This window comes from Thalia democratica, chromosome 5, assembly GCF_965202585.1.
Source record: "Thalia democratica chromosome 5, ktThaDemo2.hap1.1, whole genome shotgun sequence".
NCBI lineage: Eukaryota > Metazoa > Chordata > Thaliacea > Salpida > Salpidae > Thalia > Thalia democratica.
The window spans coordinates 13,722,440-13,733,977 of NC_139169.1; positions in this window are offsets into that span (position 1 = coordinate 13,722,440).

Here is an 11,538-nt window from a genome sequence, read left to right on the forward strand (position 1 = left end):
TTTTGAAAATATTTCATTAACAGTATCTTAAACTTTCGTTCTTGTAAGTTTTATAACATACAAATATTCTTTCAGTTTTAGTAAACTTTTTTTTATTTTATAAGCCTTGCAAAATAATAAAATGATTCACTAGAATTCCAGACACAAACATTTTCATACTGAATAAAAGTTTTTCCTTAAAAATTTTTTGTTGAAGTGCTTTTGTAGCAACTAAGCTTTCTATTGTTAAATATAAATTACAATATTGAAATCGGAATTTACACACAAACATGATCATCACAAATTCGTTGAGCAAAGTTACAATTTTAGCAATAAAGGTGTAGTTAAAAATTACTCGAGGTTAATGTTTTAAGTAAAACTCAACAGAAGTGCATTTAGTATTAATATATTTTATATTTGAATTCAGGCAACACTGCTAGTGAGTACAGCAAATTTTAATTAATAGCTGTGTTTATCTATTTTGAACAAACTTATCAGCATGGTACTTTACATTTTACATTAATTGCTGTTTGTAAATTAGCATTTAACATACTAGAAAATCTATTTTTAAAAGTATATGTTGATTGTAGTATATACTTTTAACTTAACACAAACTACAGTTTTTAACAGCTCTTGTACTTTAAGGTCAGTCTAAATCAGGTATTTGTTGAGTTGGTTAAATACCAGTTTTACTATTGTTCTACTTAATTGAACATCAAATTTTATAAAGTCAGTCAACCAGAAAGCAAGTTTACATTTTTAAATATATTTATTTAAAACAGCCACAGTGTGATTTCAGTGAAATATTTTAGTCAATATAAATCAGGGTTTTTCAAAACTTTTTTGCAAATGACCCCTTGTAATTAAGTTTAAAAAGCAATGTCCACTTCAACAGATTACTTAAAAACACCAAACATTTTTTTTTGCTCTTCATCAGAAACTCCAAAATATCTAGTGTAAATTTCAAATTATGACCCCATGGCACCCCTGTGGCTCCTTTACTGCTTGTGGTTCCCCCTCCCAACTCTTACCCTTTGCTCTTTCTGACCCCCTGAGTATCTGTCATTGCCCACTTTGGAAAACCCTGATCTAGATGGAGTTCCAGAACTGAACTCATTTGTTACTTTATTGTAGTGTTATTTTTTGAATAATGTTTATTACTTACAACTGATTTCTTGATTTGAATTCCATGTAGTTAACTCTTTATTTAATCATTCATTGTTATAGTATACTCCTGTTAGATTCAAATATTGTGTGAAAGTTTTGACCATATTTATAGTACTTTCTAAAATATGTTTTTTCTTATTAAGTGTTTGCTATCTTGTTTAATACAAGCTATAACCACCAAAAGTCATGTCTAGTTATTATAAGTAGTAGTGAATACTTTTAAGTATCATTAGGTTTAGGTAAATTTTAAGTTTAATAATGGTTTTTTGTGTAGTTGTATTTTACTATACAATCTTATAAAACCATTATTTTCCAATAACTTTGGATATGTTTAGTTAAGGCAGGTTAGAGACAAGGTTATAAATTTAAAAAAGGTTTTAATTGTTTTAATAATCAGACTTGAATTTAGCTAGCTAAAGCTGACTAAGGCTATTTTTCAATAACTTATTAATTTAACTGGAATTTGACTTATTTAAGCTAACTCAGACTAGTTTGTACAATTTAAGCAAATAAAACTTGAACTTTAGTATGTTTAGCCAACTCAGGCTAATTTGAAGTATTTTAAAGTTTCATAAAAAACCATAATTAAACATCCAAATTAAACTAAATGAACAATCACAATCAACACAAAGCATAATTAGATTTATTGTATATTAACAATAAAAAAGTATTATTCATTCATTAATGACTCTCAACCATAGGTGTGGAAAATAATTACTAATTGTCAACCTGTTTTTTTATTGGTTCTGACCATTGTTTTGAAATTTAATATGTATTGATTATTAACTCTCAATCATTGGAGTTAGTATTACTGTTTCATTATCAATCAGTTTAAATAATCAGTTTTGAAATATGAAATGGATTTTTAAATATAAAACTTTAAGCAAGAAAAAGGTACTAAAGCAAAAATTAAAATACTAGTTATGTTGGGATTCTACTAAACTGGGAAACTGTTAAAAATGTTAAAAATAAATAGTAAATAATGAGATAGGTGAACAATTTTCATGCATTTTACGCCTAATTGACTTTTTCAAACCTTGTTTAAAGTGTTTGTGTTAAACTCAAGTAATTTTAACTGTTTTCTAAATCTATAAAAAAGTTGATATATTTTTCTTTAAAATTTAATATAAATAATCTATAGAGAGTTTTAAATGCTGAAACTTGATAAACAGCATTTTATTAATTTTTTACACTTGATAGATAAATTTCAAAAGTCTCAGAGTGACCTTTCAGTTTAAAAGAGTTGCACCATCTCTGAAAATATTAAGAATTCTTAAAATGTAACTAAAGATAAATAGAAACGTTCAATAAATCTTTACTGGAACTAATCAGAATTTTTAGTCATAAATATTATACGAATTGATCTTAATAATATCAGAAAGTGTTTCATTAAATCATTAGCAGCTAACATAGTAAAATGTAACAGTTTTGAATGAAAGACTAAAAAAATCCTAATAGTTAAGAAATATTTTTTTTATACATAAGTTGGCTCCTGCTGACTAATATTTATTTTAAACTATGTTTAAACAATTGTTTAATAAAAGATTAAAAACATTTTAAATTTATTCATTTTGTTAAAATTTATCTATACCTTTATAATTTGCTTCAACAATTAACCTTATTTAATTTTTTTTTTAATGTAATAGTAAAATTATGGATACAAAATTTATTGACATTAATATTTATTCATTTAGTTATTTAATTTTTCATATATTACTGTAGTCACTGTAGTTACTGCAGTGTAGTGGTTTGATAATTTTGAATAACAAAATATTTTGAAGTTTAGGCAGTGGATATATTTTGACTTTGTGTATTTTGTACCTTAATAAACTTCCTAACCAAAATAAGTTTAAGTTTGACTTAGTCAATTTATTGCAAAGCTTAGATTAGTTCAAAATTTTTTAAAATCTTAGATAAGTGTTTGATTGTTATTTAAAAATTTTAGAAGTATTTGTGAATAAAATATATTTAGAAAATGTAAAAAAATAGTTTTATTTGTTACATTGCTAACTAATTGTTGTCTTAAATTATATAACACTTTAAGTAAAATCTTTATGAAAAATTTCTATTGTTCTATTTATTTAATTTCAATAAATTACTGTTTAGTTTATGAATTATTTGAGATTAAATTGTAATAAACAAATAATTTATAAAGTGCCAAAGCATAAATGGTTAGAGTAAGAATTAGAAAACTTGATTTTTCCAATTTCAAGAACTAACTGTGCTATTTTTTAAATTGATTATAAAAATAAACTAAAAGAAGTGTTTAAGCATTAGTGTTTTTTGTAATTTTAGCTAGTTTTATTTTATAAATAAATAAAAGCATCATTTTAAAATAGGTGCTTATAGAATGTTTATAATAACAAAAATGCTAAGTTAATATATTGTTTAACTTTTACAGCACCTTTTTTAACTAAGAAAAACATGAACAAACTATGTGAAAACGATGAGTTTAAAGTCGTTAAAAAACATGAAATGTATGGTATTAAGTTTATAAGCGCCATAAAAGTAAATGAAAATTCCAAACTAATATTCGAAAATGTTACATTAACTGACTTTAAGCAAGGTGATATAGGAAACTGTGGGTTGATAGCTGCACTAGCTGCTATTTCACAACGACCTGAGTTTTTATCTGAAATTGCTCCAAGGATCAAACATACAAGTGAAGGAATAAAACTACATTTCAAAATGTTTCATAAAGGAAAGCAAGTTATTGTAACGATAGATGACAAACTGCCCTTTGTTCATCTACTTTGTGATGATAAGTTATCTTTAGTATATGCAAGATCTGCCAGAAGTGATAATTGTTATCTGGCTTCTTTCTTTGAAAAAGCTATTGTTAAACACGGTTGTTTTAACTCATACAACTCTTCAGTTTTAATTTATCCAGATTTTGTGTTTTCTTTACTTGGTAATTGTATGAGTAGCGATTGTTTATGGCAAAAAGAAGATTCAAAAACTAGTGTTTTAGACCATATAAAATTTGAAGTAGATAACAAAAGCTCTGTCATTATGGGTATAGCTCCTAATCTCATTTACAATCCAGAAGATAATGACAAACCCGGACATGGTTTTGTTGTGATGGATTATAACGTACAAAACAAAGCTGTTAAACTTTATGATCCTAATATAAGTAAAGAATATTGTGCATTAGTTAAAGACTTGCCTTTTTCAACTACTGAAAGAGCTGATCCAAATAAAGGAGAGCTATGGATCACGGTAGATCAACTTAAAAGAAGAACCGTATCCATATTTTCTTTGTGTTCAAAAAGCATGTATAAATTAATTTTTCAAACTACCAAAATGTTAAAAAAAAACTACAGTTGATAAAAGCAACTTTGTAGTTCGATATACCTGTAAGGTTGATTTAAAAGTAACATCGACAATGATTATAAACTTGTATTTATTTTACATTAAAGCTAAGGAAGCAAAATTAGAAATATTTACTGATACCAAAAATAAACAAAGAGTTATGTTTAACAATGAACTCCATGGATCAATAAACTACAGTCAAATACCTAATAAGGTGGAACGAAAATTTAACTTTTTCCAAAGGTTTAAGCTAGATCCAAATAAATATATTTTTCGGTTTGAGTTTCTATTAGAAAAAACAAAAACTAAAAATGTTGAATTTTGGCTGAAAATAGGTTCTACTTCAGAAACTACTATTGAAGAAATTATGACAAAAGACAAAACAGAAGATGCGTAAACTGCCATACAATGTATTAAAAGATTAATTCTTGAGCATTGGTACACATTTTTGCTTGTCGTACTAGTAATTGCATCATTTTTTGTTTGAAAATGCCAAAAATAATAACACTAATTGTTTGTGCATTTTTTAACGTGTTCATGTTTTTATGTTAATCGCTTAGAATTTTACTGCGTAAAACTAAAAATTATGTCTTCTTTTTTAAAAAAAGTGTGTTAATTTTTATTTATTTTAACCATGGTCAGGTACCTGTATTCTAAAAAAAGTTTCTAGTAATAAACAATTATTAAAAGTAATAGAAAGGTTAGACTACTACAACTGTATTAGAGAAAGCTTAGATAGAATATTAAAAGCAACAATATAAAAATGTAAATTTGCTTATAAATACTTTTAAAACTTAAAAATTAATATAAATTCACTAAACGAAAGCATTTAATTTAAGTATTTTTATTTAGATCAGGGTTTGCAAACACATTTACATTAGCTTTCTGTTAGTCGACATTAGAAATTAATTGCCTAGATTTGATAAATATTGCCCTTTATACTATTTAATTAACCTTTTTTCTTTTCGCTTCTTTCAACCTAATGGCCCTTTGTGAACAAAATTGACCGTAAAGAGAAATATTTCTCCTAAATTCTGACTTAGATTTCCAAGCTAAAAAGCAAATAGAATATTAAGAAGTTTTGTGAATTTTTTTTAGTTAAATTAGTTATGTTTAAACAGCTTATTTTAGCTCTAAGTCGGAATTTGGGAGAATTTGAAATAAATATATATTTTAAGATAGAAAAAAAAAGTTTTTCATCATTAATACATTTTAACTCTCTTACACTTCAACTTAAAAGTTGAAATTAAAATTTGACAAAAGTTTACAGAACCAAATAATTTAATTTCATTATCCGTCGGACAAGTTTACCGAGAGTTGTGATCATAACTTCATGTTAAGGTTATGCAAAAATAAAATTTTATATTTTTTATGTTAAAAAGAATTGCTTATAAAAATCCTATTTAATGCTTCATTTTTACAGCACTGAAGTTTTGCAAAGTAATAAAGTAGTTTATTAAATCTATTTTCTATACTCTTAAATGCTTTAAATAAATACATACTTAAATTCTTAAAACTTGAAACTAGATAAAGTTTTAAATACATAAAAATTTATTAAATTAGATTTAAGTAATTGTATAAACTGGTTGTTTTTATCAAAAAAAATTTTCTGCTTCATAATTTATTAGTTTTGCTTCTTCTCTACAAATTTATATAAAACATGTACTTTTTTCAATTTGAGTAAAACATTTTTGGTATTGATTTGAATACAAATTGTAAAACAAAAAGGAGATAAAAATACTATACAGCGTAAAGGCAATATATCGAATTATTAATTCTTTTAAAAGTCTAAAATACATGAATCAAAGAAGCTAAAACTAAGTGTTTGTTTAACCTAAACTCATAAAGTGTTCTGAAAGCGAACTAAATTCGACATCAAGATTTAAACCAATCACAACTAAGCGCAGCGAAAAGCCGCCATGACTTAAAGTTGCTGCTACGCATCCAAAACTAAAAGCTAGTATTAATCGTAATTTTACTTTAAATACAAGATAGCTCTCTCGAAAAGGAGAAAATACCAATAGCATTAATGCTAAAGAATCCTTAAAATAAAAACTGTTGTTAAATGACAGTAAAGTATCTAATTTATTAGTTGACATTGAAATTAAAAGAACACTTGTGAATTTTCGTAACAGTTTTAATTAAGTTTAAGTTGTAAACCTTTATTCTAGTTACAGAATATATTTGAGTCTAACATTTCTCCTTGTTTCTTTTGATTCTGTAGAATATGAATATTTGTACCTTATCTAAAAGTGATCGACCGGATCTTATCGGTATTTTTGACTTTAACTTGTAAATATTATACTCTAGGCCAGCAGTCGGCAGGCAGTTGGTACTCACAGACAAAATTTCAGATTTTAAAATTTTTTATGTCGCAATATCTATTAGTAGTTTTAAAACTACCATTAAATAAGCTTAGAACAAAAATTAAGTTTTTTTGTGTTGTAAAACTTTTTTAAGATACAAAATATAAGACCCTTTTTTTGTTAATCATTATAAGCAGGTCACATTTACATTTTTGTGGAGCAAATATTGTCTTTCATGGGTCCAATTATAGTCAGAAAACGAAAAAAAAAGTGCTTATTTACTGCTCGAAGCGATCTAAATAAAAAAAACTAACGTTTTAAAACTGCTAGTTTTCTCTATTACCAAACTATGACAACTTAGCAACATATATATACAATTAAATTTAATACGCACATAGTCTTAAATAAGTTATAAATGGTTCATAAGCAATATGTTAGAAGAAACAGGTTAAACTATTTGTATTGGTATATTTACAAGGTTGTCAAAAAATCGGAAAAAACTATAAACTAAACTAAAATTAGTTTTATGATAGTTAAAAAAAACTTTTATGTGTTATAATAAAACATCATTATAAGACTCTCTAAAAATGTTAATAAATAGGCATTTGTTGTTTAACGATTCTAAGTTTTTCATTTATAGACTTCCGATTCTTTGTGTTATATCTAGTTTACTGACGAGAAAACAGTACAAAAGTTGTTTTTTCTATTTAAATATATTATAAAAATTTTTGATTGTAAACAAAAAGAAAAATATCATTTTAAAATTTACTTTAACCTATACGTAACTAGACTAAAAAATAAAATATACTAATTTGATGTTATTTAAGTTTTTGGATACTTAAAATGCAGTTTTTGGTAGATATACTTATTACCATAGAGTTTATATTTCAAATGTAGTTGATTTGTTGAAACGAGGTTTGGTTAATGCTTAGAAGTTATCTCCTCTTGACTTAACAACGAAATTATAGTTACTTTTTGCTTATTACTTAACACTATTTTGTTTTAACTTAAAGTAATAGCTTAGTTATTTGGTTTTTTGCCACTCAGATTAAAAATATACTATACAGTGGAAAAACGATTAAGTACTCAACCGTGTAAGATACTTATGAAATCATTTAATTAAATTGATAAAACTTGCAAGGCTTATCCAAATGTAACATGTATACTTTTTGGAAGTATCATTAAAAGTTAATTAAGCTAATATCTTTTATGATAATAATATATTCTGGATATTATTTAAAAATAAAAGGTAATTTTTTTGAACTGTCAGCTAAACTTTTTACTTAGTGTACACTTTCATTTTAGCTTTACAAAAGTTAAATATCTTTACCGTAAACTTGAATATTGTTTAGTTCAAGCTAACTTACAGAGTACAACAAGTGTAATTGGTTATTGTGCAGAAGATATACTCTCATTTATTATATCTAAAAAAACTTGATTATTGTTTCTAACAATGGTCGTCAAGGTGTGCTTTGATACATACTAGTGTGCACGAAAAATACTTTAGTGAGCATGAAAAAGAATCCTGAAGCTTAAAAATTAAACAAGATGTTATGGAGTTCAAAAAGCAAAAAGAAAAAAAAAATAGTTAAGCCTTTATAACGTTATTTTGAAACTGACACTAGTTATCATTGAAAAATTAAGGAGTCCACACGCCGTAAAAGGGAGAGTCACAAGGACATAATATGAAACTTACTCTAGAATTAGATATTCTAGAGTCGATGATGATGGGCAAAAAAAAATTTCATTATTAAACTTTTTACTTCTAAGTTATCTACTTAATGTTTGGTAAGTTAAACTAGTTTAAGTATTTGAAACATCTTATGATTTAATAGTTTTGTGTTAAGTTGATAACAAAAGTTTTGTATACTCAATAGGTTATACTTTTAAATTTATTTTAATAGTTTTTAATAAAAATAAACAATAAACAATAATCATTTACATAATTTTGTATATAGTATAACTACTACTTGTAATACTAATTATGATAGGTTGAAATAAGTTGCTTGAACTAAGCTTAATTACTTTTAATACCTAGATTAGTATATTTTCTTTAAACTTTTTTAACTAAACAAAAAAATTGAAAAAGTATTTCAAGATCATTGTTGTAAACCCTTAAGTAGTTAATACAATCTCATCAATAATTTTTTTATAGTTTACACTTTAAAAGTGCCGATTTAGTTGTTTCGCTTAGTAAGTAATGAGGATCTCAATTAATTAAAATACTACTTGAAAAAGCAGTTGAATTTAGCTAAACTAAAGTTTTAGTTTTAAGTACTTAGATTCTAGAATTTCGCAAATTTTTTATTATTTCATATGTTTAAATGACACTTTTTTTATGTCAAACTGTAAAACATTTTACATAAAAAATTTTTAAGTCAGAACAGACTTGTTTTATTAATGTCTACTGATAATAGAAAACGTGGGTCAAAGCTAATTAGAACCGAGCTTAGACTTATAAGTGCCGTGAGAAAAACTTAACTTATTATTTATAAACAAAATAGTGTTTTCAAAATGAGCGACTTTGAATTTTAAGTTTGAAAATATTTACATTTAAAAATATCACAATAAACATTATGTAGAAATTTTTAAATGATTTAAAATAGCGTAGATAAAAGCTTAAATTGAATTTCTAAAAGCAAACCAATTGTAATTTAAATGGGACCCAAAAATATTAATCTATATGTTTTTAGCTGAATATTGTTTGAAATTTTACAGGTATCATATGAAGAAACGTTTTGATTTGAAAAAAAACGCAGTCACTTCATTAATTAAAAAAACACATAAAACTAATGAAAAAATCCTTAAATATAAAGTAAAGGCTTCTTAAAACTTTCTTTGTATAGTTTTAAATAATGCACGATTTTTTTTTATAATAATTTTCATATACCACATGTAAAATAATTTTTAGCTAAACACTCTTAGGTTAATTATTTGAGTTTTATACAATTTTAATTTAGATTGTTTGAAGGGAATCAAAATTAGCCTCTAACAACGCTACTTGAAACCAGCTAAATAAATTATACAGTTATTTTGTGATATTAAAAGCTTATTTTTGAGCACTTTTAAAAGCAATCAATTTTAAGTAAGCTGAGACTCGTTTTTGCTGAAACTCGTCAGTCAGTCACAACTAATAAACTTGAAGATGTCAACTTACAAGCAGTTTAACAACTTTTACAGTGAATAAAGTTAGTTTTATTATAAATACTAAACAAATTATTAAAATAACCTAAAACAAGAAACAATTGATTAAACAGTTGTAAAATATAAAATAAACTAAGTAGTAGTAAATTATTATATCAGTATATAAGTTTATAAACAATAACTACTAAAATATAGGTATTTCAACATTTTTTAATTTTTATTTAACTTAAACTTGGCTATTAATACTTTATACTAACTTTTTATGATAAATTTTATACTATTAAATGTATTTATTTTTAGAAAACGAATAAAAAGATTTGAACTGTTAGAGATGAAATTATAAATATATTTTTTCAAGACTTTATTATGCAAACTAAGTTTCGGTTTCGTTAAGTTTTCGGTTAAGTTACAAGAAGTGATTCTATTTGAATAAGATGTTTTATATAAGCACTTACGAGGTCTTTGACCGAAACTTAGTTTGTGTACTGAAGTCTTGAAAGAATAAATATAAGTTTTATACAAGGTATTATTTTTGTTCAAATTTACATAAGTGACTATAATATTACCTATAATACATTAATTTTGTTTTGATATTTACTAAATGCCTGTGACTATTTATTTGAAAATATTGTACAAATGTTAAAAACATTTTATTTGTCCTATTTTTATTTCTATAAAAGTTATAATACTTAAAACAATTTTTCGTCCGAAAGACTATGTGAATTTGTTTTTAATTCATACTTTAAAACCATATTAAGTCTAAACTGGTTCAAATTTGAACATTTGTCGTCTTATTTAGTTAGCGAATTAAATTATTTTAATCTTATGTTATTTTTTAAAAGTATCTAAAAGTTTAGTTATAGTTTTTAATATTTTTATTAGAATTTTGTTTTTTATTAGCGCTTTAGACAAGTCGTTTATAGAAGGACAAAAATTAAATATGGTTTAATTGTTTTTCATTTACATAAAGTTTAGTCTAGTTTTCTTTTTATTAGGTATTTTGATTATAAAAGATTCAACTATGTTGTAAGTAGTGATAAACTAACAAATTAATATAATTGAAAACTAACAATTCATTTTATTGTGTACATAAATAAGTTTAAAAAAAGATAAAAATATTTCTTGATGATTAAACTTTACATCCTGAGCAGTAAATTAATTAAACAAAATGGAAAATTTTCTACAAAAGATCAGTTTAAAGTACTAAAGGAACACGAAGAAATTACAACAGGCTTTATAAGTAGTACAAAATTCAACTAAAATGCTATATTCCAAAGTGAAAACGTCTCTTTGTGTGATTTTAAGCAAGGTGATATAGGTAACTGTAGGTCGATAGCTGCACTAGCTGCTGTTTCAAAACGACCTGTGTTTTTATCTGAAATTTTTCCAAAGATTGAACATACAAATGAAGGTATTAAACTTCGTTTCAATATGTTTAAGAGAGGAAAGCCAATAACTGTCATAATAGATGATAAATTACCGTTTTTAGTACCAAATGCTGTTGACCAACCGTTCGGTAAAATATTTTCTTTAATTTATGCAAGGTCTGCACAAAATAAAAATTTTCATTTAGCTCCTTTGTTTGAAAAAGTTGTTGTTAAACAAGCTTGCTTTTACTCTTACAAAAAAA